Genomic DNA, 22,706 nt, shown 5'->3' with positions numbered 1-22,706 from the left:
CGTTGTCTGGTTGCCTTTTGTCTGTTTTCCAGATGGGAAAACAGGAACAAGGGAAGTATAGGTTATTACTAGGTGGGGTTGAACAAGCGGAGCAGCAAACTGCAAAGCTGAAAGAAGAGGGACGTACTCTAGAGGGATATGATTTCCATTTTCAAGGCGCCTGCATCCTGTGCAGGGAGACAGCCTAACATAAAATGTGCCTAACAACAAATATATTGACTTCTTACTAAAAATCTCCAGTTCATGTAACCAAGGGGTTTATACCTTCTCCTTTAAAAGTGATATTCCTGGGACTTCCCTGGTGGTCCAGTGGTGAAGACTCTGCGCTTCCAATGCTAGCAGGCGTGGGTTCAATCCCTGGCTGGGGAGCTAAGATCCCACATGCTGCGCAGCCAAAGAAATGTTTTTCGAAAGTTATATTCCTGTATTATTGAATTTAGTGGTTTAGATTTTGTTTTAACGTTAAGAAGATGACAGTTTATTTACCAGGAACAAACAAAACATAATGTAAAAATAGTTTCCCAGAAACGATGTCCATCATTCTCTTCTTCCCTTTCTCCCGCAGACTGGTGTTTCATCTTGACGAGTTCTCTGTCAGTCCGTAGGAAAGCTGTCTGGCTTGGAGGTTGCAATCCCAGGGAATTTTTCATCAGCGGGGAAGTCTCCATCACTACAGAGGAATCAAGGGAGAAGTCAGTCCCTGGTAAGTGAGATGCTCCCCCTAAACACCAACACAGCAGTCGTGTACCTTTCAAGGGGTTCAGGGGCAAGATGGGCAAGGCATTTCTGCTAACTCTTCTTAAGGATCATGGACAGTGCCCTATGCTACGAGGTAAGCGGTGACTGTTGTAATTCTTACTGGTGATCATTTCCTGTCACTGATTCTTGGCTTTCTTTGTATTTCATAGGACTGTTGTAAGTCCAATACAAAATGAGTCTTATTTTTAAAACACACTGAAATGTTTTACAAAGCCTAGCATTCTCATCTAGAGTCCTTTCAATTCTCCCCACTTTCCCGAGAGGCTACGAACACTTCACACCATGAACTAGGAGAGGGGGTAGAGCCCTTTCTGATGAAATATATCAACAAAGACAGAGTCTTAGCCTGCTTGCTCTCTGGACAGGATCTCGGACCACAAGGTCTTAAATCCTGGTATAAATGAAGGAAGTGAGGACAGTTCAACTGGCACTCTCATAACAAGAGTTCTGAAACACCTTCCAAAGAGACTGTAGCAGTAGATGAGGGAAGGGAGTGCCACAGTGTGGTATAGTACAGGGGGAGTGATCGGCTACAGCAGTGAAAAATGTGGTACCTATTGGTGTGCTCTCGGGGTTCTTGTACATGTAGCATAGATGACCTTTACAGTGGCCCTCCCACCTTCCCTCCTGCATTAGGTGTTCTTTTTTTTTTTTTTTTAATTTATGTTTATTTATTTATTTATTGTTTGAACTTATTTATTCTACGTATTTATTTTTTTGGCCGCACTGGGTCTTCATTGCTGTGCACGGGCTTTCTCTAGTTACGGCTAGCGGGGGCTACTCTTGGTTGTGGTGTGCGGGCTTCTCATCGCGGTGGCTTCTCTTGTAGCGGAGCATGGGCTGTAGGCGCGTGGGCTTCGGTAGTTGAGGCTCACGGGCTCTAGAATGCAGGCTCAGTCGTTGTGGCACATGCGCTTAGTTGCTGCACGGCATGTGGGATCTTCCCAGACCAGGGCTCGAACCCGTGTCCCCTGCATTGGCAGGCGCCACCAGGGAAGCCCTAGGTGTTCTTCTATAGAGTCTAAAAACAGAGAGCACTGAGAGAAGGTAGTGGTTATTAAAGGCTCAGGATCTAAATTCTACCTGTCTCTACACCACTTCCCAGCTGTCGATTTGACCCCACTTTTGAATGCCGACCTCATTCTTCAACTTTCTCTGCCGTTTGTATACTCACCTTGAAAACTTGTTTCTGTGATGCGTTGAGCAGACACAGGGTGGCAGACTGCAGAGGTGGAAGCTGGTGGTCGGATATTTGTGGGCTGGATCTCCTTCAGTCCCATTCCCATTTCTGGTTGCACAGAGGCCCTACTTCCTGTGTGTGACGCAGAGCCATAGGATTGCGGGCAGGAGCCAAGTTCTCCATACAGTAAAGACCCCAGTGTGCCTTGGTTATAGTAATCTACCTGGCTTCCTTCCCGGTAGGGAAGTGACAGGCGGCTATGCCCCTGATTTGTTCGTGGGCCTCCTGATCCAGCAGTTCGCTTGGCTCTGCCCCTGTCGTCAGCTGCCCCTAGGATAACTGTGAGCCCTTGCCACTTCTCTGGTAGATTTCCCTATTCCCCCACTATAATCACACCTGAATAAGGCAACTCAGACCTTTCAGAGATGTGTCCTGAACCTCTTGTTTTCTGAAATACCTATCTGGTGGTTGTGAGACTGAAGGCCAACGTCCCCAAGAGACTTTTTCTATTTCTCCTAGTAAAGCTAGACTCATCTTCTGTCCCCTTCAACTCTCCTCAAATTGTGTTCTTTCAACCCAGACCTCTGACCCTGCTTTTTACTTCTGCCATTTCATCCTCACTCCTGCTTCCTTTCCTAAATCCATACCTCTCTGTTGGCCTTCCTAGGCCTGGGCCAAGTTCCTTCCTCTTTCCTCAGTGTTTACCCCTTTCCTTCATTCTCCCATCCAACTTTCAGTCCTTCCTTTCTCACGCCTCAGTTAGCAGCATCTCAAAATTCTTAAGGTTTATTACTCATCTAGTCATTGTATTCCATTTACTTATTCAGTTCTATACCTATCTTACCTATGTATGGAAGAACAGCTGGTAGCCAAGGTGGCACCAAGAATCCCAGCAGCTCTCACTTGACGTATCCGTAGTAGTCAGCAATTTCCATTTGTTTTTCCCTCTCGGTGAGAAATGGCAGCTTCCCCGAAGAGGTGTATCTGGCAGCATTCTCCCGTTGTTGTTGAGCCCGCCTCTTCATGGCCTCTCGCTCTGGCCTCTGCTCTTGTTCGATGGGCTTTGACATGACTGGCTCAGGCACATTGGGTTCCCTCCATGGAACTCGTTGCTTGCTGAAGTCTTGGAGTAGAAATTGGGTTTGGAGCTTGGGTGGGGACTGGCGCTTAGTCCCAGCAGGGGGAACAGGCTCGCGCTGGAGAGAAGCGCCAGATGAAGTTTGGTAGGGTGCAGGCCTAGGAGCAGCGGACTGAGGGACACGGGGCTGGGTATGGTTGGTCCAAGCCGGTTGGGTTGGGTTGGTCACAGTTGGCTGAGCTGGTTTGGCGGGACCTGGCAAAGAGGCAGGAGCTGGCTGGGATGAATTGACTGCAGCAGGTTGAGCTGAGTCAGTAGAACCAGGCTGGGCACGGTAAGCCCCAGCAGGCCGACGTGAGGCCAGAGACTGTGGCCTCCGAGGAGCGGGTCGAGCTTGAGGCTTGTCCCAGGCAGAAAAAGGCAGAGGTATCAACTTGACCTTCCCAGGAGGAGGCCGCTCGTACTGGGATGGAGAGGGACACTCTGTTTCAGCACTGCTGTCTGGTTTCTGGGCTTGGACCTGCGTTTTCTCAGGACTCTTCCCCTCACGTGGGGTATGCCGCCATGGCTGGATAGCTGGGGGTGGCTGGGGGTCTTTGGGGTTGCTTGCATTTCCCCAGAGCCGACAGGAAGAGAGCCCAGTTTTCGTCTCATTCTTCCTCCCCAGCGCATGAAGGACCTTCACAGACTCCAGCATGCGCACGCCAAGGGAGGGTCGAGGCTTTTGCAAGCTCTCTTGGAGAAGCTCAGTTTGGTGTTCCTTTCGCTTCGTGTTGGGGATTGCTGGCTTCTCTTCTGCCTTGACTTTGTTCCCTGACTGCTTGTTCTCTTCAGCCTTGTTTCTTCCTCTGGTCCTTTTGGTCTTTTCCTGCCCGTGGCTCTTAGTTTTGCTGACCTTTCTGGATGCAGCTTTCTGAGGTTTGCCTTGCGAGTGCTTGGCCGTGTTCACAGGAGCCCTGTCACTGACTGCAGCATTGCATAGAACCACTTCTCCCCCTAACAGGCACTCTGGATTCTTTGGCTGGCTTTTGGCCTTGGGAGCACCACTGATAGGCTCAGAGGCTTTCTGTTTGTTCTTCCTGGGTTGATGAGAGGGAACCTTTACGACACTTGGCTTTTCCTGCACCTGATTCACCTTAATGGCTCTGGTGTCTTTAGCTTTGATCACGTTGGGACCTTGGGATTGACCAAGATCTTTCAAAGAATTAAAGAGCTGGGGAAGGTGACTATCCTCCGCCAGTGTCGTCATGTCTGCAAAACCACTGCTAGGTTCAGTCCCATTTTCAAGTGTCCCTAGGTCCTGACGACTGCGGCTGTTCCCTCTCAGATCAGCATTTTCAGAACCAGGCTGCTCCTCTTGGCTGAGGGGATCGGTGCAGGCCAGCGGCTGGTGAATATCAGGGATTCCTAAAGGGCGTAGTGGAGGATCTTGGTTCTCTGTTGGGATCTGGTAGGCATCCAGAGGCTTTGAAAGCTTGGTTTTGATATCATCCACGTTCTTACTCTCTGTTTGTCCCTGGCTTGGAGCTGGAGGCAGGGCCAGGAGACGACTGGCACTCTGGACTGGAGCTGTCACTGAAATGTCCCCAAGTTCAGACGGTGGGTTACTCTCAAGTATGTGACTGTTTCTGGTACTGCAGGACTTGGGGAGTTGTTGAGTTTGTGTCACACAAAACGTCTGGCTTGGAGGTCGCAATCCCAGGGAATTGTTCATCACCGGGGAAGTCTCCGTCACTACAAAGGGATCAAGGGAGAAGTCAGTCCCTGGGAAGTGAGATGCTCCCCCTAAACACCAACACAGCAGTCATGTACCTTTCAAGGGGTTCAGGGGCAAGATGGGCAAGGCATTTCTACTAACTCTTCTTAAGGACCATGGACAGTGCCCTATGCTACGAGGTAAGCGGTGACTGTTGTAATTCTTACTGGTGATCATTTCCTGTCACTGATTCTTGGCTTTCTTTGTATTTCATAGGACTGTTGTAAGTCCAATACAAAATGAGTCTTATTTTTAAAACACACTGAAATGTTTTACAAAGCCTAGCATTCTCATCTAGAGTCCTTTCAATTCTCCCCACTTTCCCGAGAGGCTACGAACACTTCACACCATGAACTAGGAGAGGGGGTAGAGCCCTTTCTGATGAAATGTATCAACAAAGACACAGTCTCAGCCTGCTTGCTCTCTGGACAGGATCTCAGACCACAAGGTCTTAAATCCTGGTATAAATGAAGGAAGTGAGGACAGTTCAACTGGCACTCTCACAACGAGAGTTCTGAAACACCTTCCAAAGAGACTATAGCAGTAGATGAGGGAAGGGAGTGCTACAGTGTGGTAGTACAGGGGGAATGATCGGCTACAGCAGTGAAAAATGTGGTACCTATTGGTGTGCTCTCGGGGTTCTTGTACATGTAGCATAGATGACCTTTACAGTGTCCCTCCCACCTTCCCACCTGCATTAGGTTTTTTTTTTTTTTAATTTATGTTTATTTATTTATTGTTTGAACTTATTTGTTCTACGTATTTATTTTTTTGGCCGCACTGGGTCTTCATCGCTGTGCACGGGCTTTCTCTAGTTGGCGGCTAGCGGGGGCTGCTCTTGGTTGCGGTGTGCGGGCTTCTCATCGCGGTGGCGTCTGTTGCTGCGGAGCATGGGCTGCAGGCGCGTGGGCTTCGGTAGTTGCGGCTCACGGGCTCTAGAATGCAGGCTCAGTCGTTGTGGCACATGGGCTTAGTTGCTCCACGGCATGTGGGATCTTCCCAGACCAGGGCTCGAACCCGTGTCCCCCGCATTGCATTGACAGGCGGATTCTTCACCACGGCGCCACCAGGGAAGCCCTAGGTGTTCTTCTATAGAGTCTCAAAACAGAGGGCACTGAGCGAAGGTAGTGGTTATTAAAGGCTCGGGATCTAAATTCTACCTGTCTCTACACCACTTCCCAGCTGTCGATTTGACCCCACTTTTGAACGCCGACCTCATTCTTCAACTTTCTCTGCCGTTTGTATACTCACCTTGAAAACTTGTTTCTGTGATGCGTTGAGCAGACACAGGGTGGCAGATTGCAGAGGTGGAAGCTGGTGGTCGGATATTTGTGGGCTCGATCTCCTTCAGTCCCATTCCCATTTCTGGTTGCACAGAGGCCCTACTTCCTGTGTGTGACGCAGAGCCATAGGATTGCGGGCAGGAGCCAAGTTCTCCATACAGTAAAGACCCCAGTGTGCCTTGGTTATAGTAATCTACCTGGCTTCCTTCCTGGTAGGGAGTTGACAGGCGGCTATGCCCCTGATTTGGAATCTGAGATGGTGTTCCCTGAGCAAGGCTGGCAGAAAGCGATGGATATAGAGGGACCATGTTATTGGCGTCTGAAGTTTTATCATAGTGGGCTGCCATAAACATGGAGGAAGCAACTGTGTGCCGGTCAGTGAGTGCCAGAGTAAAGTCTCCGGGTGAAGAAGAATTCTTTTCAGTGCTTCGTGTGATGTCCCACTGAAGAACACCTGGATAGGAAGGAGCTGAAGTGGAGATCTGGCTGTGGTCAGTAACTCCAGATACCGTAGTCGTGCTAGAATGTTGGTAAAGGTAGGCACTACCCGTGAGTGTCTGGAAAGAGGTACCAGTAGCTGATGGCGAACTGACGGCAGGGGCAGAGACTCTGGAGAAGTTGCAGACACTTCGTGTTAGGGAAGTTGCATTGCTCACCACAGGAAGAGAATGCTGCAGAGATTTCAGAGTTCCAAGTAGAGATGGATTTTGGAAATTTTCTGTAAGAACAAGAGGGTCATGAAAAACTCAGGGAGGTTGAGAAATTCTCAGTCCGTTTGAGGAACAGCATTATCTTCAGGTTCTTGCTATCAGGACACCTCTACTGTCAATACTTGCTGAGAAACCCAAAATCAGACAGTTAATGATGGCTGTAAGGACTGAGCAGTTTTCCACTCTTCTGTATTAACTGCCTGTGCTCCCATCTTGGGCACAGATGGGCAGAAGAGCCAAGTGGTATGGTTCAGACATTGTTCTCTAGGCTGGAAGCAACCTTCTCCCTGCCCTGTCTTTCCCTTCAGCCTGCACTCGTATTGACTTCTATGCTACTTCCTAGACTGGAAGCATTTTAGAACTAGGAGGCCCTTAGAGAACTTCGATTTTCTCAGTCTCATTTCGTGAGTAAGGAAACTGAGGCTCAGAGAGGTCGGGTTGACTTGTTCAAGTTCTCTCATTATGTTGGTATCATTACCAGGTTCCAGAACCTACGTATCCTGACTTCCTTGCCAGGACTCTACTCTGAGCATGATACTGCCAGAAAGCAGGAGAAATAGACCTTACAATATAGGCATTTTTTTGGTCCATTAGAAAACAGTACGGCTATTACCATTGTCGTCTTCAGTGTCTCCCTTTGCTTGTACAGTTCCCATGCTATTACCTAGAGTTGACGTATAGCTCAGTCCAACTGGTGAATTGTGAAAGAGTCATTTTTGCCCTCTTCAAGCCTGGTTTCTCATCCTACCTCAAAATGATTACCCGAAAGTGGATATCTTAAGTGCTTTTGGAAAGAGAAAAGTTATCTGATGACTTCGGATTACTCATCTATAAAGTGGTTATAACACCACCACCAATAATAATAGCAGTAATAATTAATAGATGAATAAGCTGATATATTGCATCTGATTTATATGGAGGAAGATACAATAAGTTCTAGAAAGACAAAGAAAAATCATGACAAGCACATTACATGACGAAAAAGGAATCCATAGATATTAATGAAAACTGGGGTATGTGGCAAGTATCAAAGCCTAATGAATTTACTAACAAATGACATTCTGTACCATCCATGCAATATTATGAAAGTGAATGTTGCCCGCTCTATTTTAGTGAATGCTATTAACCAAAACACACGATAGAGGTGATAGAGGTGAATGAATTCCTAGCCAATGCATACAGACAGAGACGGTATATCAGTAAACAATGCCTAACAAGCAACAGAATGCCATAAATGTGAATGTATAGGTAGCCACAACATATATAGACAAGTATTGCAATGAAAAGCGGTACGAAGCAGACAGCAAAATAATAAGGGTAAAAGAGTTTCATGATTGTGCTCATTCATATTTTTACCCAGCAAGTAACAGGTATTAAGCCTAGGAGAAATATATATTTCAATGGATATAACTTATATAATAAGCAGAAAGGAAGCTTAAAAAGTATCAAGAAGGTTTTTGTATTTATCCTAGAACTTAGATTAGAATTATCTTCAACATCCAGGAAGATGACATCCCAAAACCTCAAAAAACCATCATCCCTAGAATCCAACGAAAAAAGATTTTCAAATGTAAGAAAATCCAAAGGACTCCACAACATTGTTTTCGATAAATGTGGATGTTTGTTTTTTTTTTTCTTTTGCCGCGCCGCGTGGCCCTGGCCGTGAAAGCACCGAGTCCTAAGCACTGGACCGCCAGGGAATTCCCTAAATGGGGAATTAGAGATGTGGGGCTTGACTTTTTCTTTTTCTCCTTCGGTAGCTAAGATCTACAAGCGAACGATGGCTGTTGATCAGTGTGCTCTCTGTGTTAGGAAGGAAATAACTGTGAAAATGAAAAGCAGCCTTGCCTTAGAACCTACATATCACACAAAGGAAATAGTCCTTCTGATTCAAGTTAGAAGATGCCACTTAAAATGTTTAATTGGTAAAATGTCTACCTAGTTTAAAACTTAGAAAGAATAAAACACTGAAAATCAGCCCCCTAGATAACCACTTTGGTTTCTTGTTTATAGGAAGCATCATTTCTAAAACATATTTCTAAAATGTTTATATTCAAAACTGTCAAGTGCCAACTGTATTCAGAGAGGCAATAAAAGAAAGAAAACGGAGTATGACTTTTCTGATAAGCTGCCTTTCCTGGTGATCCCCTGTTCTGGCCTGACTTTCCTTCTTAGTCTGTTAATGTAAGGATTTGCTACCATCAACTTTGTTTTGCCCTGCTCTGAGCAGATTTCCCTCTGTGCTGTTTCTGCTTTAATTTAAAATCTTTGGTTCCCATCAGCATTCCATTGCAAACTACGTTTTTCTTGAGAGCCCCTCTATGCTTTCCCTCTTGATTCTTATATTTTTTTTCCCATCTCTTGGTTCCTGTTGGCCTGTGCTAATGAAAACAATCCTCAACTTCCTTACGTTTGACTCTGTGCCTCCCTATATAGCCCAGTACTCTCCATCCTCTCTCCCTATTCTCTCTTTTCAGCTGGTCGCAGTACTAGTGGAGGGAGACCATTAGAGATGAAACATCTTGGTATATATTGCTAGTTTTCTATGTCACCTGGCTTTTCTATGTTTCTGTTGAAACCCTCTTGAGAAGTCTCTGATTTCATTTTCTCCATGGGTACCCTTTAAGGCTCAATACTGGAAAGGAAGGGGATCAGAGTGATCAACCCAATGTGGTAGCCTAACGTAACAGATAAGGAAAGCAGCAGGCTTTGTGAGACAGTCAGCGATTCGTCCAAAGTCACACAGATAGTAAACGTCCAAGTCAAAACTGAAGTTAGGTCTCCAGACTTGTAGTTCAATACTTTCCCTCATCATTCCCTGCTATGTTGAATCTCCTACTCAATTTAGGGGCCGAAGAAATCGAACGCAAAACTTTCCAAAGTGTCTTTTCTTACCTGACATGGTCAGAGAAGAGGAACCATCAACTGCAGGTACAAGGGCTGAGGAGACAACACTAGAGGATGTCTGAGTGGCTGCAGCTGAACGGCGCACGTGTCCAGTCCAGAGGTCACTGGTTACTGGTCCAAACAGCTCCACGGAAACCCCAAGACTCTACCAAGTGGTAGTAGGTTTGGTAGGAGAGTGATGTCACAAAGCAGGCAGTTGGAAGGTATGAGCTAGCCAATAGGGAGGTCCGATCCCCAAGAGGAAGGCGGGGTTGGGTGAAGAGAGTGTAGGAGAGCTAAAACAACACCTACATTTCTGAGCTCTGGGGAGGAAATCCTAGAAGACAGACTTACCTCCCCCAGGCTCTTCCATTAGGGAAATCATTGCAACATTTCTTACAGACGTTCATTAATATAATGAACTAACAGTTGCTTATATTCTACAGAGTATTCTATTTTATGTATCATATACTTAGAGCTATATAGATGTTATTTAATTAATAATCCTTAGGAAGGAAAGAGCCATCTAGTTTGAACTATTACAGTTGTTCTGAAATCATATGTGTCTACTGAGTGAACTGATAGCAGCTTTTAAGGAGCAAAAGTAGGGATTAAGAAGCTCTTTTTGTAACTTGGTTCAAGAGTAGGGTGAAGTTTGTTGAGTGTACCTTGTGGAGAATGTTGTGGTCCAAGGCTCTTCTCTTTGAGTTTCTTCTCCTTGACTCCTACCTTCCTTGGGCTGGGCTAGGCTGGGGGCCAGGTTGGACTTGCGACTTAACATTTCTCTTCCGCTTTCTTCTTCTTTTTTTTTTTTTTCTTTTCCTTCCATTATGGGCATTGCTTCTAGGACAAGCCTTGATCTTGCACTGGATGTTACTTCCTGTCAACTTCCAGCAGCCGGAGTCTTCTTTTCAGTGCTTGACGCTTCACGAAATCGACTCTGCCCGTTGGCAGCAAATACCAGAGAGCTAGGAGACAGAGCTGGTTGCAGACCTTTCCTCTTCCAGCCTTTGGTTGCAATTGTTTTGCCCGTAATTTGCTAGCTCTAGTTCCTTGGGCCACACAGGTATCCTGCCATCCAGCTCTTTTTCTATGTGAGAGACATTCTGAACACTGTCCCTTTTTCTTTGCACAGAAGTATATACAGTGTGGCAGTTACTGTAATCTCCTCCCCCTTGCAAACAGCCACTCGAATCTTGGACCTCTAGGACTCTCTGTCTTGCATGCTTGGGTGCAAGGCCAAGCAAAATGAAGAGGAGAATAATTAGAGAAAGAGGAGGACATTGGTGGAGAATTGGGAGCAGGTAAGGTGAAAGGGCACAGGAGAAAAGAGATGCATGTAGATTTTTTGGTTTCTGCGGGAAACAAGTTGACACACTTGGGCCTCATTTTGTATTCACAGAACAGAGAGTTAAAGATATAAGTAGCTAGATAGTGCAGCAACTGCCATGAAGTCTGTACACTGAAGAGAACAGTCTCACATCTAGTTTTCATTTTGTTTTATGTCATAGTACCTTATTGATAGCATTCACTGGTGTGTTTGTAGAATACAGATGTGTTCAAATGCTCTGGTTTTGTCTACATGGCTATTTCCTTGTCCTATTTGTAAGGAATCCAACATTGTAAGACATATTGCATGTTTTTCTCTTGACGATCGTTGACCTTGAAGCGTCATGAACTAAGTTGAGCTGTTGGATTTTGTGGAGAAACTTTCAAAAGGGTCTGTGAAAAAGGCATTGTGGTGAGTCGCATTATGCACCCGAGCGTAAGGAGCAGATATCTGCCACCAGCCCAACTTGGCCTGGATTGCCTCTGTTTTAGTTCCCCCGGTTAGTGCTTTTCTCCCTAACCACTCTTGTGACTGTGATCATGTGAGTAAGGGCTGAGTTGCTAATGATTTCTGTGTGAGGTAAGCTGGTTTGAGGGAGGAAATCTATGGACCTAGTCATTTTCCTTGGTGGTAAGCTTTCAGGGGTGCAAAGATTGATCTTCCTGGGGACTTTTCTGGTCCCAGGAAGATATCGCATAGATGGGACCTCCAAAGGCACACATTGAATCTTTAGGCCTGTTTTTCCTATTATGAGATACGAGTTTCTTCACTGATGGGGATGATGCTTATCTGAGAAGAAATTGTGAAAGGTGGTGTAGTATAGAGGTGTGGCTTAAGCTTGTAAGTTTTCTTCAAGGTTTTTCCCCTAAGCTTCCTACTTCAGACGGCCTACTTACATGATACTAGTATGTGATGTCAGGCTAACAACTTCCTAAATACCGGCAGGCCAGATCAGTGTCTCTTTTCTCTATATTGCCATGGAAATCAAGGGTCCCGCCGAATTTTCCATCGAAACAGTTGATTTGTGTTGTCTCTGGGAATTCTGAAGGGCGTACCGTTGCTTCCTAACCGGTGTCGTTTGGGAGATCTACCTCTGTACGTTCAAATGATTCATTTTGAGGCTTTGCTCATGTGCGCAGTAAACCCTTGAATTCCCTACGACCTTCCTTTCCTCCATCTCATACCCCATTAAGCCCGCTTCAGTTTATCTCCTGCATTTCTTTGGAATCTGTCAGCTCTTTCTCAACATCCTAATACTGAACTTGCCTGTCTGTTGCGACTAGGTCCTAACTAGTGTCCATATATCTTGTTTCCTTCCAATCCATTCTTCACACAAGAAACCTTCAAAGCAAGCTGGAACATTGCTCATAAACATCGCTCACAAACATTGTTTTGAGACTAGAAAACACAGTGTTGGCCTTGAAGACTCTGTGTGGTCTAGAATCCTCTCTGCTCCTCTAGCCCCATCTTGTGCCACTTGTGCCCTCACTTTCTATGCTTCAGATACACTGAATTAACCTTAGTTCTCACTCATCTGACAGAAGTCAGTTGAGATATGATTTTTCACTGTGATTCCTCGCATTAAGGAATTTGATGATCAGGTTTTGTGTGAGGACTAAAACTAAACTGGGAAGTGGAAGAATTGAGTTTCAACCGTTTCAGTCAACACGCACGTATTAATGATACCTACGTATCGAACACCGGGCTAGGTTTCATGAGGGATCCAGAAGTTCTGGCCATCTCTGGTTTTGGATATCCCTTAGTTGTTGAGACCTTTGCGTTGTCTGGTTGCCTTTTGTCTGTTTTCCAGATGGGAAAACAGGAACAAGGGAAGTATAGGTTATTACTAGGTGGGGTTGAACAAGCGGAGCAGCAAACTGCAAAGCTGAAAGAAGAGGGACGTACTCTAGAGGGATATGATTTCCATTTTCAAGGCGCCTGCATCCTGTGCAGGGAGACAGCCTAACATAAAATGTGCCTAACAACAAATATATTGACTTCTTACTAAAAATCTCCAGTTCATGTAACCAAGGGGTTTATACCTTCTCCTTTAAAAGTGATATTCCTGGGACTTCCCTGGTGGTCCAGTGGTGAAGACTCTGCGCTTCCAATGCTAGCAGGCGTGGGTTCAATCCCTGGCTGGGGAGCTAAGATCCCACATGCTGCGCAGCCAAAGAAATGTTTTTCGAAAGTTATATTCCTGTATTATTGAATTTAGTGGTTTAGATTTTGTTTTAACGTTAAGAAGATGACAGTTTCTTTACCAGGAACAAACAAAACATAATGTAAAAATAGTTTCCCAGAAACGATGTCCATCATTCTCTTCTTCCCTTTCTCCCGCAGACTGGTGTTTCATCTTGACGAGTTCTCTGTCAGTCCGTAGGAAAGCTGTCTGGCTTGGAGGTTGCAATCCCAGGGAATTTTTCATCAGCGGGGAAGTCTCCATCACTACAGAGGAATCAAGGGAGAAGTCAGTCCCTGGTAAGTGAGATGCTCCCCCTAAAGACCAACACAGCAGTCGTGTACCTTTCAAGGGGTTCAGGGGCAAGCTGGGCAAGGCATTTCTGCTAACTCTTCTTAAGGATCATGGACAGTGCCCTATGCTACGAGGTAAGCGGTGACTGTTGTAATTCTTACTGGTGATCATTTCCTGTCACTGATTCTTGGCTTTCTTTGTATTTCATAGGACTGTTGTAAGTCCAATACAAAATGAGTCTTATTTTTAAAACACACTGAAATGTTTTACAAAGCCTAGCATTCTCATCTAGAGTCCTTTCAATTCTCCCCACTTTCCCGAGAGGCTACGAACACTTCACACCATGAACTAGGAGAGGGGGTAGAGCCCTTTCTGATGAAATATATCAACAAAGACAGAGTCTTAGCCTGCTTGCTCTCTGGACAGGATCTCGGACCACAAGGTCTTAAATCCTGGTATAAATGAAGGAAGTGAGGACAGTTCAACTGGCACTCTCATAACAAGAGTTCTGAAACACCTTCCAAAGAGACTGTAGCAGTAGATGAGGGAAGGGAGTGCCACAGTGTGGTATAGTACAGGGGGAGTGATCGGCTACAGCAGTGAAAAATGTGGTACCTATTGGTGTGCTCTCGGGGTTCTTGTACATGTAGCATAGATGACCTTTACAGTGGCCCTCCCACCTTCCCTCCTGCATTAGGTGTTCTTTTTTTTTTTTTTTTTTAATTATGTTTATTTATTTATTTATTGTTTGAACTTATTTATTCTACGTATTTATTTTTTTGGCCGCACTGGGTCTTCATTGCTGTGCACGGGCTTTCTCTAGTTACGGCTAGCGGGGGCTACTCTTGGTTGTGGTGTGCGGGCTTCTCATCGCGGTGGCTTCTCTTGTAGCGGAGCATGGGCTGTAGGCGCGTGGGCTTCGGTAGTTGAGGCTCACGGGCTCTAGAATGCAGGCTCAGTCGTTGTGGCACATGCGCTTAGTTGCTGCACGGCATGTGGGATCTTCCCAGACCAGGGCTCGAACCCGTGTCCCCCGCATTGCATTGGCAGGCGCCACCAGGGAAGCCCTAGGTGTTCTTCTATAGAGTCTCAAAACAGAGGGCACTGAGCGAAGGTAGTGGTTATTAAAGGCTCAGGATCTAAATTCTACCTGTCTCTACACCACTTCCCAGCTGTCGATTTGACCCCATTTTTGAACGCCGACCTCATTCTTCAACTTTCTCTGCCGTTTGTATACTCACCTTGAAAACTTGTTTCTGTGATGCGTTGAGCAGACACAGGGTGGCAGATTGCAGAGGTGGAAGCTGGTGGTCGGATATTTGTGGGCTGAATCTCCTTTAGTCCCATTCCCATTTCTGGTTGCACAGAGGCCCTACTTCCTGTGTGTGACACAGAGCCATAGGATTTCAGGCAGGAGCCAAGTTCTCCATACAGTAAAGACCCCAGTGTGCCTTGGTTATAGTAATCTACCTGGCTTCCTTCCTGGTAGGGAAGTGACAGGCGGCTATGCCCCTGATTTGGAATCTGAGACGGTGTTCCCTGAGCAAGGCTGGCAGAAAGCGATGGATAGAGAGGGACCATGTTATTGGCGTCTGAAGTTTTATCATACTGGGCTGCCATAAACACGGAGGAAGCAGCTGTGTGCCGGTCAGTGAGTGCCAGAGTAAAGTCTCCGAGTGAAGAAGAATTCTTTTCAGTGCTTCCTGTGATGTCCCACTCAAGAACACCTGGATAGGAAGGAGCTGAAGTGGAGATCTGGCTGTGGTCAGTAACTCCAGATAACATAGTCGTGCTAGAATGTTGGTAAAGGTAGGCACTACCCATGAGTGTCTGGAAAGAGGTACCGGTAGCCGATGGCGAACTGACGGCAGGGGCAGAGACTCTGGAGAAGTTGCAGACACTTCGTGTTAGGGAAGTTGCATTGCGCACCACAGGAAGAGAATGCTGCAGAGAATTCAGAGTTCCAAGGAGAGATGGATTTTGGAAATTTTCTGGAAGAACAAGAGGCTCATGAAAAACTCAGGGAGGTTGAGAAATTCTCAGTCCGTTTGAGGAACAGCATTATCTTAAGGTTCTTGCTATCAGGACACCTCTACTATCAATACTTCCTGAGAAACCCAAAATCAGACAGTTAATGATGGCTGTAAGGACTGAGCAGTTTTCCAGTCTTCTGTATTAACTGCCTGTGCTCCCATCTTGGGCGCGGATGGGCAGAAGAGCCAAGTGGTATGGTGCAGACATTGTTCTCTAGGCTGGAAGCAACCTTCTCCCTGCCCTGTCTTTCCCTTCAGCCTGCACTCGTATTGACCTCTATGCTACTTCCTAGACTGGAAGCATTTTAGAACTAGGAGGCCCTTAGAGAACTTCGATTTTCTCAGTCTCATTTCGTGAGTAAGGAAACTGAGGCTCAGAGAGGTCGGGTTGACTTGTTCAAGTTCTCTCATTATGTTAGTATCATTACCAGGTTTCAGAACCTCAGTATCCTGACTTCCTTGCCAGGACTCTACTCTGAGCATGATACTGCCAGAAAGCAGGAGAAATAGAACTTATAATATAGGCATTTTTTTTGTCCATTAGAAAACAGTACGGCTATTACCATTGTCGTCTTCAGGGTCTCCCTTTGCTTGTACAGTTCCCACGCTATTACCTAGAGTTGACGTATAGCTCAGTCCAACTGGTGAATTGAAAGAGTCATTTTTGCCCTCTTCAAGCCTGGTTTCCCATCCTACCTCAAAATGATTACCCGGAAGTGGATATCTTAAGTGCTTTTGGAAAGAGAAAAGTTATCTGATTACTTCAGATTACTCATCTATAAAGTGGTTATAACACCACCACCAATAATAATAGCACTGATAATTAATAGATGAATAAGCTGATATATTGCGTATGATTTATATGGAGGAAGATACAATAAGTTCTAGAAAGACAAAGAAAAATCATGACAAGCATATTACATAACGAAAAAGAAATCCATAGATATTAATGAAAACTGGGGTATGTGGCAAGTATCAAAGCCTAATGAATTTACTAACAAATGACATTCTGTACCATCCATGCAATATTATGAAAGTGAATGTTGCCCGCTCTATTTTAGTGAATGCTATTAACCAAAAAACACGATAGAGGTGATAGAGGTGAATGAATTCCTAGCCAATGCATACAGACAGAGAAGGTTTATCAGTAAAAAATGCATAACAAGCAACAGAATGCAATAAGTGTGGAATGTATAGGTAGCCACAACATATATAGACAAGTATTTCAATGAAAAGCGGTACGAAGCAGACAGCAAAATAATAAGGGTAAAAGAGTTTCATTATTGTGCTCATTCATATTTTTACCCAGCAAGTAACAGGTATTAAGCCTAGGAGAAATATATATTTCAATGAATATAGCTCATATAGTAAGCAGAAAGGAAGCTTAAAAAGTATCAAGAAGGTTTTTGTATTTATCCTAGAACTTAGATTAGAATCATCTTCAACATCCAGGAAGATGACATCCCAAAACCTCAAAAAACCATCATCCCTAGAATCCAATAAAAAACGATTTTCAAATGTCAGAAAATCCAAAGGACTCCACAATATTGTTTTCGATAAATGTGGATGTTTGTTTGTTTTTTTCTTCTGCCGCGCCGCGTGGCCCTGGCCGTGAAAGCACCGAGTCCTAAGCACTGGACCGCCAGGGAATTCCCTAAATGGGGAATTAGAGATGTGGGGCTTGACTTTTTCTTTTTCTCCTTCGGTAGCTAAGATTTACAAGCGAACGATGGCTGTTGATCAATGTGCTCTCTGTGTTAGGAAGGAAATAACTGTAAAAATGAAAAGCAACCTTGCCTTAGAACCTACATATCACACAAAGGAACTAGTCCTTCTGATTCAATTTAGAAGATATCATGTAAAATGTTTAACTGGTAAAATGTCTACCTAGTTTAAAAATTAGAAAGAATAAAACACTGAAAAGCAACCCCCTAGAGAACCACTTTGGTTTCTTGTTTATAGGAAGCATCATTTCCAAAACATATTTCTAAAATGTTTATATTCAAAACTGTCAAGTGCCAACTGTATTCAGAGAGGCAATAAAAGAAAGAAAACGGAGTATGACTTTTCTGATAAGCTGCCTTTCCTGGTGATCCCCTGTTCTGGCCTGACTTTCCTTCTTAGTCCGTTAATGTAAGGATTTGCTACCATCAACTTTGTTTTGCCCTGCTCTGAGCAGATTTCCCTCTGTGCTGTTTCTGCTTTAATTTAAAATCTTTGGTTCCCATCAACATTCCATTGCAAAGTACGTTTTTCTTGAGAGCTCCTCTATGCTTTCCCTCTTCATTCTTATATTTTTTCCCATCTCTTGGTTCCTGTTGGCCTGTGCTAATGAAAACAATCCTCAACTTCCTTACGTTTGACTCTGTGCCTCCCTATATAGCCCAGTACTCCATCCTCTCTCCCTATTCTCTCTTTTCAGCTGGTCGCAATACTAGTGGAGGGAGACCATTAGAGATGAAACATCTTGGTATACATTGCTAGTTTTCTATGTCACCTGGCTTTTCTATGTTTCTGTTGAAACCCTCTTGAGAAGTCTCTGATTTCATTTTTTCTCCATGGGTACCCTTTAAGGCTCAATACTGGAAAAGAAGGGGATCAGAGTGATCAACCCAATGTGGTACCCTAACGTAACAGATAAGGAAAGCAGCAGGCTTTGTGAGACAGTCAGCGATTTGTCCAAAGTCACACAGATAGTAAACGTCAAAGTCAAAACTGAAATTAGGTCTCCAGACTTGTAGTTCAATACTTTCCCTCATTATTCCATGCTATTTTGAATCTCCTACTCAATTTAGGGGCCAAAGAAATCGAACGCAAAACTTTCCAAAGTGTCTTTTCTTACCTGACATGGTCAGAGAAGAGGAAACATCAACTGCAGGTACAAGGGCTGAGGAGACAACACTAGAGGATGTCTGAGTGGCTGCAGCTGAACGGCGCACGTGTCCAGTCCAGAGGTCACTGGTTACTGGTCCAAACAGCTCCACGGAAACCCCAAGACTCTACCAAGTGGTAGTAGGTTTGGTAGGAGAGTGATGTCACAAAGCAGGCAGTTCAAAGGTATGAGCTAGCCAGTAGGGAGGTCCGATCCCCAACAGGAAGGCGGGGTTGGGTGAAGAGAGTGTAGGAGAGCTAAAACAACACCTAAGTTTCTGAGCTCTGGGGAGGAAATCCTAGAAGACAGATTTACCTCTCCCAGGCTCTTCCATTAGGGAAATCATTGCAACGTTTCTTACAGACGCTCATTAATATAATTAACTAACAGTTACTTATATTCTACAGAGTATTCTATTTTATGTATCATATACTTAGAGCTATATAGATGTTATTTAATTAATAATCCTTAGGAAGGAAAGAGCCATCTAGTTTGAACTATTACAGTTGTTCTGAAATCATATGTGTCTACTGAGTGAACTGATAGCAGCTTTTAAGGAGCAAAAGTAGGGATTAAGAAGCTCTTTTTGTAACTTGGTTCAAGAGTAGGGTGAAGTTTGTTGAGTGTACCTTGTGGAGAATGTTGTGGTCCAAGGCTCTTCTCTTTGAGTTTCTTCTCCTTGACTCCTACCTTCCTTGGGCTGGGCTAGGCTGGGGGCCAGGTTGGACTTGCGACTTAACATTTCTCTTCCGCTTTCTTCTTCTTTTTTTTTTTTTTCTTTTCCTTCCATTATGGGCATTGCTTCTAGGACAAGCCTTGATCTTGCACTGGATGTTACTTCCTGTCAACTTCCAGCAGCCGGAGTCTTCTTTTCAGTGCTTGACGCTTCACGAAATCGACTCTGCCCATTGGCAGCAAATACCAGAGAGCTAGGAGACAGAGCTGGTTGCAGACCTTTCCTCTTCCAGCCTTTGGTTGCAATTGTTTTGCCCGTAATTTGCTAGCTCTAGTTCCTTGGGCCACACAGGTATCCTGCCATCCAGCTCTTTTTCTATGTGAGAGACATTCTGAACACTGTCCCTTTTTCTTTGCACAGAAGTATATACAGTGTGGCAGTTACTGTAATCTCCTCCCCCTTGCAAACAGCCACTCTCGAATCTTGGACCTCTAGGACTCTCTGTCTTGCATGCTTGGGTGCAAGGCCAAGCAAAATGAAGAGGAGAATAATTAGAGAAAGAGGAGGACATTGGTGGAGAATTGGGAGCAGGTAAGGTGAAAGGGCACAGGAGAAAAGAGATGCATGTAGATTTTTTGGTTTCTGCGGGAAACAAGTTGACACACTTGGGCCTCATTTTGTATTCACAGAACAGAGAGTTAAAGATATAAGTAGCTAGATAGTGCAGCAACTGCCATGAAGTCTGTACACTGAAGAGAACAGTCTCACATCTAGTTTTCATTTTGTTTTATGTCATAGTACCTTATTGATAGCATTCACTGGTGTGTTTGTAGAATACAGATGTGTTCAAATGCTCTGGTTTTGTCTACATGGCTATTTCCTTGTCCTATTTGTAAGGAATCCAACATTGTAAGACATATTGCATGTTTTTCTCTTGACGATCGTTGACCTTGAAGCGTCATGAACTAAGTTGAGCTGTTGGATTTTGTGGAGAAACTTTCAAAAGGGTCTGTGAAAAAGGCATTGTGGTGAGTCGCATTATGCACCCGAGCGTAAGGAGCAGATATCTGCCACCAGCCCAACTTGGCCTGGATTGCCTCTGTTTTAGTTCCCCCGGTTAGTGCTTTTCTCCCTAACCACTCTTGTGACTGTGATCATGTGAGTAAGGGCTGAGTTGCTAATGATTTCTGTGTGAGGTAAGCTGGTTTGAGGGAGGAAATCTATGGACCTAGTCATTTTCCTTGGTGGTAAGCTTTCAGGGGTGCAAAGATTGATCTTCCTGGGGACTTTTCTGGTCCCAGGAAGATATCGCATAGATGGGACCTCCAAAGGCACACATTGAATCTTTAGGCCTGTTTTTCCTATTATGAGATACGAGTTTCTTCACTGATGGGGATGATGCTTATCTGAGAAGAAATTGTGAAAGGTGGTGTAGTATAGAGGTGTGGCTTAAGCTTTTAAGTTTTCTTCAAGGTTTTTCCCCTAAGCTTCCTACTTCAGACGGCCTACTTACATGATACTAGTATGTGATGTCAGGCTAACAACTTCCTAAATACCGGCAGGCCAGATCAGTGTCTCTTTTCTCTATATTGCCATGGAAATCAAGGGTCCCGCCGAATTTTCCATCGAAACAGTTGATTTGTGTTGTCTCTGGGAATTCTGAAGGGCGTACCGTTGCTTCCTAACCGGTGTCGTTTGGGAGATCTACCTCTGTACGTTCAAATGATTCATTTTGAGGCTTTGCTCATGTACGCAGTAAACCCTTGAATTCCCTACGACCTTCCTTTCCTCCATCTCATACCCCATTAAGCCCGCTTCAGTTTATCTCCTGCATTTCTTTGGAATCTGTCAGCTCTTCCTCAACATCCTAATACTGAACTTGCCTGTCTGTTGCGACTAGGTCCTAACTAGTGTCCATATATCTTGTTTCCTTCCAATCCATTCTTCACACAAGAAACCTTCAAAGCAAGCTGGAACATTGCTCATAAACATCGCTCACAAACATTGTTTTGAGACTAGAAAACACAGTGTTGGCCTTGAAGACTCTGCGTGGTCTAGAATCCTCTCTGCTCCTCTAGCCCCATCTTGTGCCACTTGTGCCCTCACTTTCTATGCTTCAGATACACTGAATTAACCTTAGTTCTCACTCATCTGACAGAAGTCAGTTGAGATATGATTTTTCACTGTGATTCCTCGCATTAAGGAATTTGATGATCAGGTTTTGTGTGAGGACTAAAACTAAACTGGGAAGTGGAAGAATTGAGTTTCAACCGTTTCAGTCAACACGCACGTATTAATGATACCTACGTATCGAACACCGGGCTAGGTTTCATGAGGGATCCAGAAGTTCTGGCCATCTCTGGTTTTGGATATCCCTTAGTTGTTGAGACCTTTGCGTTGTCTGGTTGCCTTTTGTCTGTTTTCCAGATGGGAAAACAGGAACAAGGGAAGTATAGGTTATTACTAGGTGGGGTTGAACAAGCGGAGCAGCAAACTGCAAAGCTGAAAGAAGAGGGACGTACTCTAGAGGGATATGATTTCCATTTTCAAGGCGCCTGCATCCTGTGCAGGGAGACAGCCTAACATAAAATGTGCCTAACAACAAATATATTGACTTCTTACTAAAAATCTCCAGTTCATGTAACCAAGGGGTTTATACCTTCTCCTTTAAAAGTGATATTCCTGGGACTTCCCTGGTGGTCCAGTGGTGAAGACTCTGCGCTTCCAATGCTAGCAGGCGTGGGTTCAATCCCTGGCTGGGGAGCTAAGATCCCACATGCTGCGCAGCCAAAGAAATGTTTTTCGAAAGTTATATTCCTGTATTATTGAATTTAGTGGTTTAGATTTTGTTTTAACGTTAAGAAGATGACAGTTTCTTTACCAGGAACAAACAAAACATAATGTAAAAATAGTTTCCCAGAAACGATGTCCATCATTCTCTTCTTCCCTTTCTCCCGCAGACTGGTGTTTCATCTTGACGAGTTCTCTGTCAGTCCGTAGGAAAGCTGTCTGGCTTGGAGGTTGCAATCCCAGGGAATTTTTCATCAGCGGGGAAGTCTCCATCACTACAGAGGAATCAAGGGAGAAGTCAGTCCCTGGTAAGTGAGATGCTCCCCCTAAACACCAACACAGCAGTCGTGTACCTTTCAAGGGGTTCAGGGGCAAGATGGGCAAGGCATTTCTGCTAACTCTTCTTAAGGATCATGGACAGTGCCCTATGCTACGAGGTAAGCGGTGACTGTTGTAATTCTTACTGGTGATCATTTCCTGTCACTGATTCTTGGCTTTCTTTGTATTTCATAGGACTGTTGTAAGTCCAATACAAAATGAGTCTTATTTTTAAAACACACTGAAATGTTTTACAAAGCCTAGCATTCTCATCTAGAGTCCTTTCAATTCTCCCCACTTTCCCGAGAGGCTACGAACACTTCACACCATGAACTAGGAGAGGGGGTAGAGCCCTTTCTGATGAAATATATCAACAAAGACAGAGTCTTAGCCTGCTTGCTCTCTGGACAGGATCTCGGACCACAAGGTCTTAAATCCTGGTATAAATGAAGGAAGTGAGGACAGTTCAACTGGCACTCTCATAACAAGAGTTCTGAAACACCTTCCAAAGAGACTGTAGCAGTAGATGAGGGAAGGGAGTGCCACAGTGTGGTATAGT

The 22,706-nt window shown here is 44.7% G+C and overlaps 1 long non-coding RNA gene across 1 annotated transcript; it reads left to right on the top strand.

The window, feature by feature from the left end:
* Nucleotides 1-325: 325 nt before the first annotated feature.
* On the top strand, nt 326-22,142 carry LOC130709352 (uncharacterized). The gene is made up of 3 exons (XR_009009855.1): nt 326-703; nt 13,326-13,592; nt 22,000-22,142. It is a non-coding gene; the product is annotated as an uncharacterized LOC130709352 (long non-coding RNA).
* The last annotated feature ends 564 nt before the right edge of the window (nt 22,143-22,706 follow it).

The sequence above is a fragment of the Balaenoptera acutorostrata genome, chromosome 12 (assembly GCF_949987535.1).
Source record: "Balaenoptera acutorostrata chromosome 12, mBalAcu1.1, whole genome shotgun sequence".
Taxonomy (NCBI): Eukaryota; Metazoa; Chordata; class Mammalia; order Artiodactyla; family Balaenopteridae; genus Balaenoptera; species Balaenoptera acutorostrata.
Note: the sequence above shows the minus strand (reverse complement) of the source record. Positions and strands in the feature narration are given on the sequence as shown.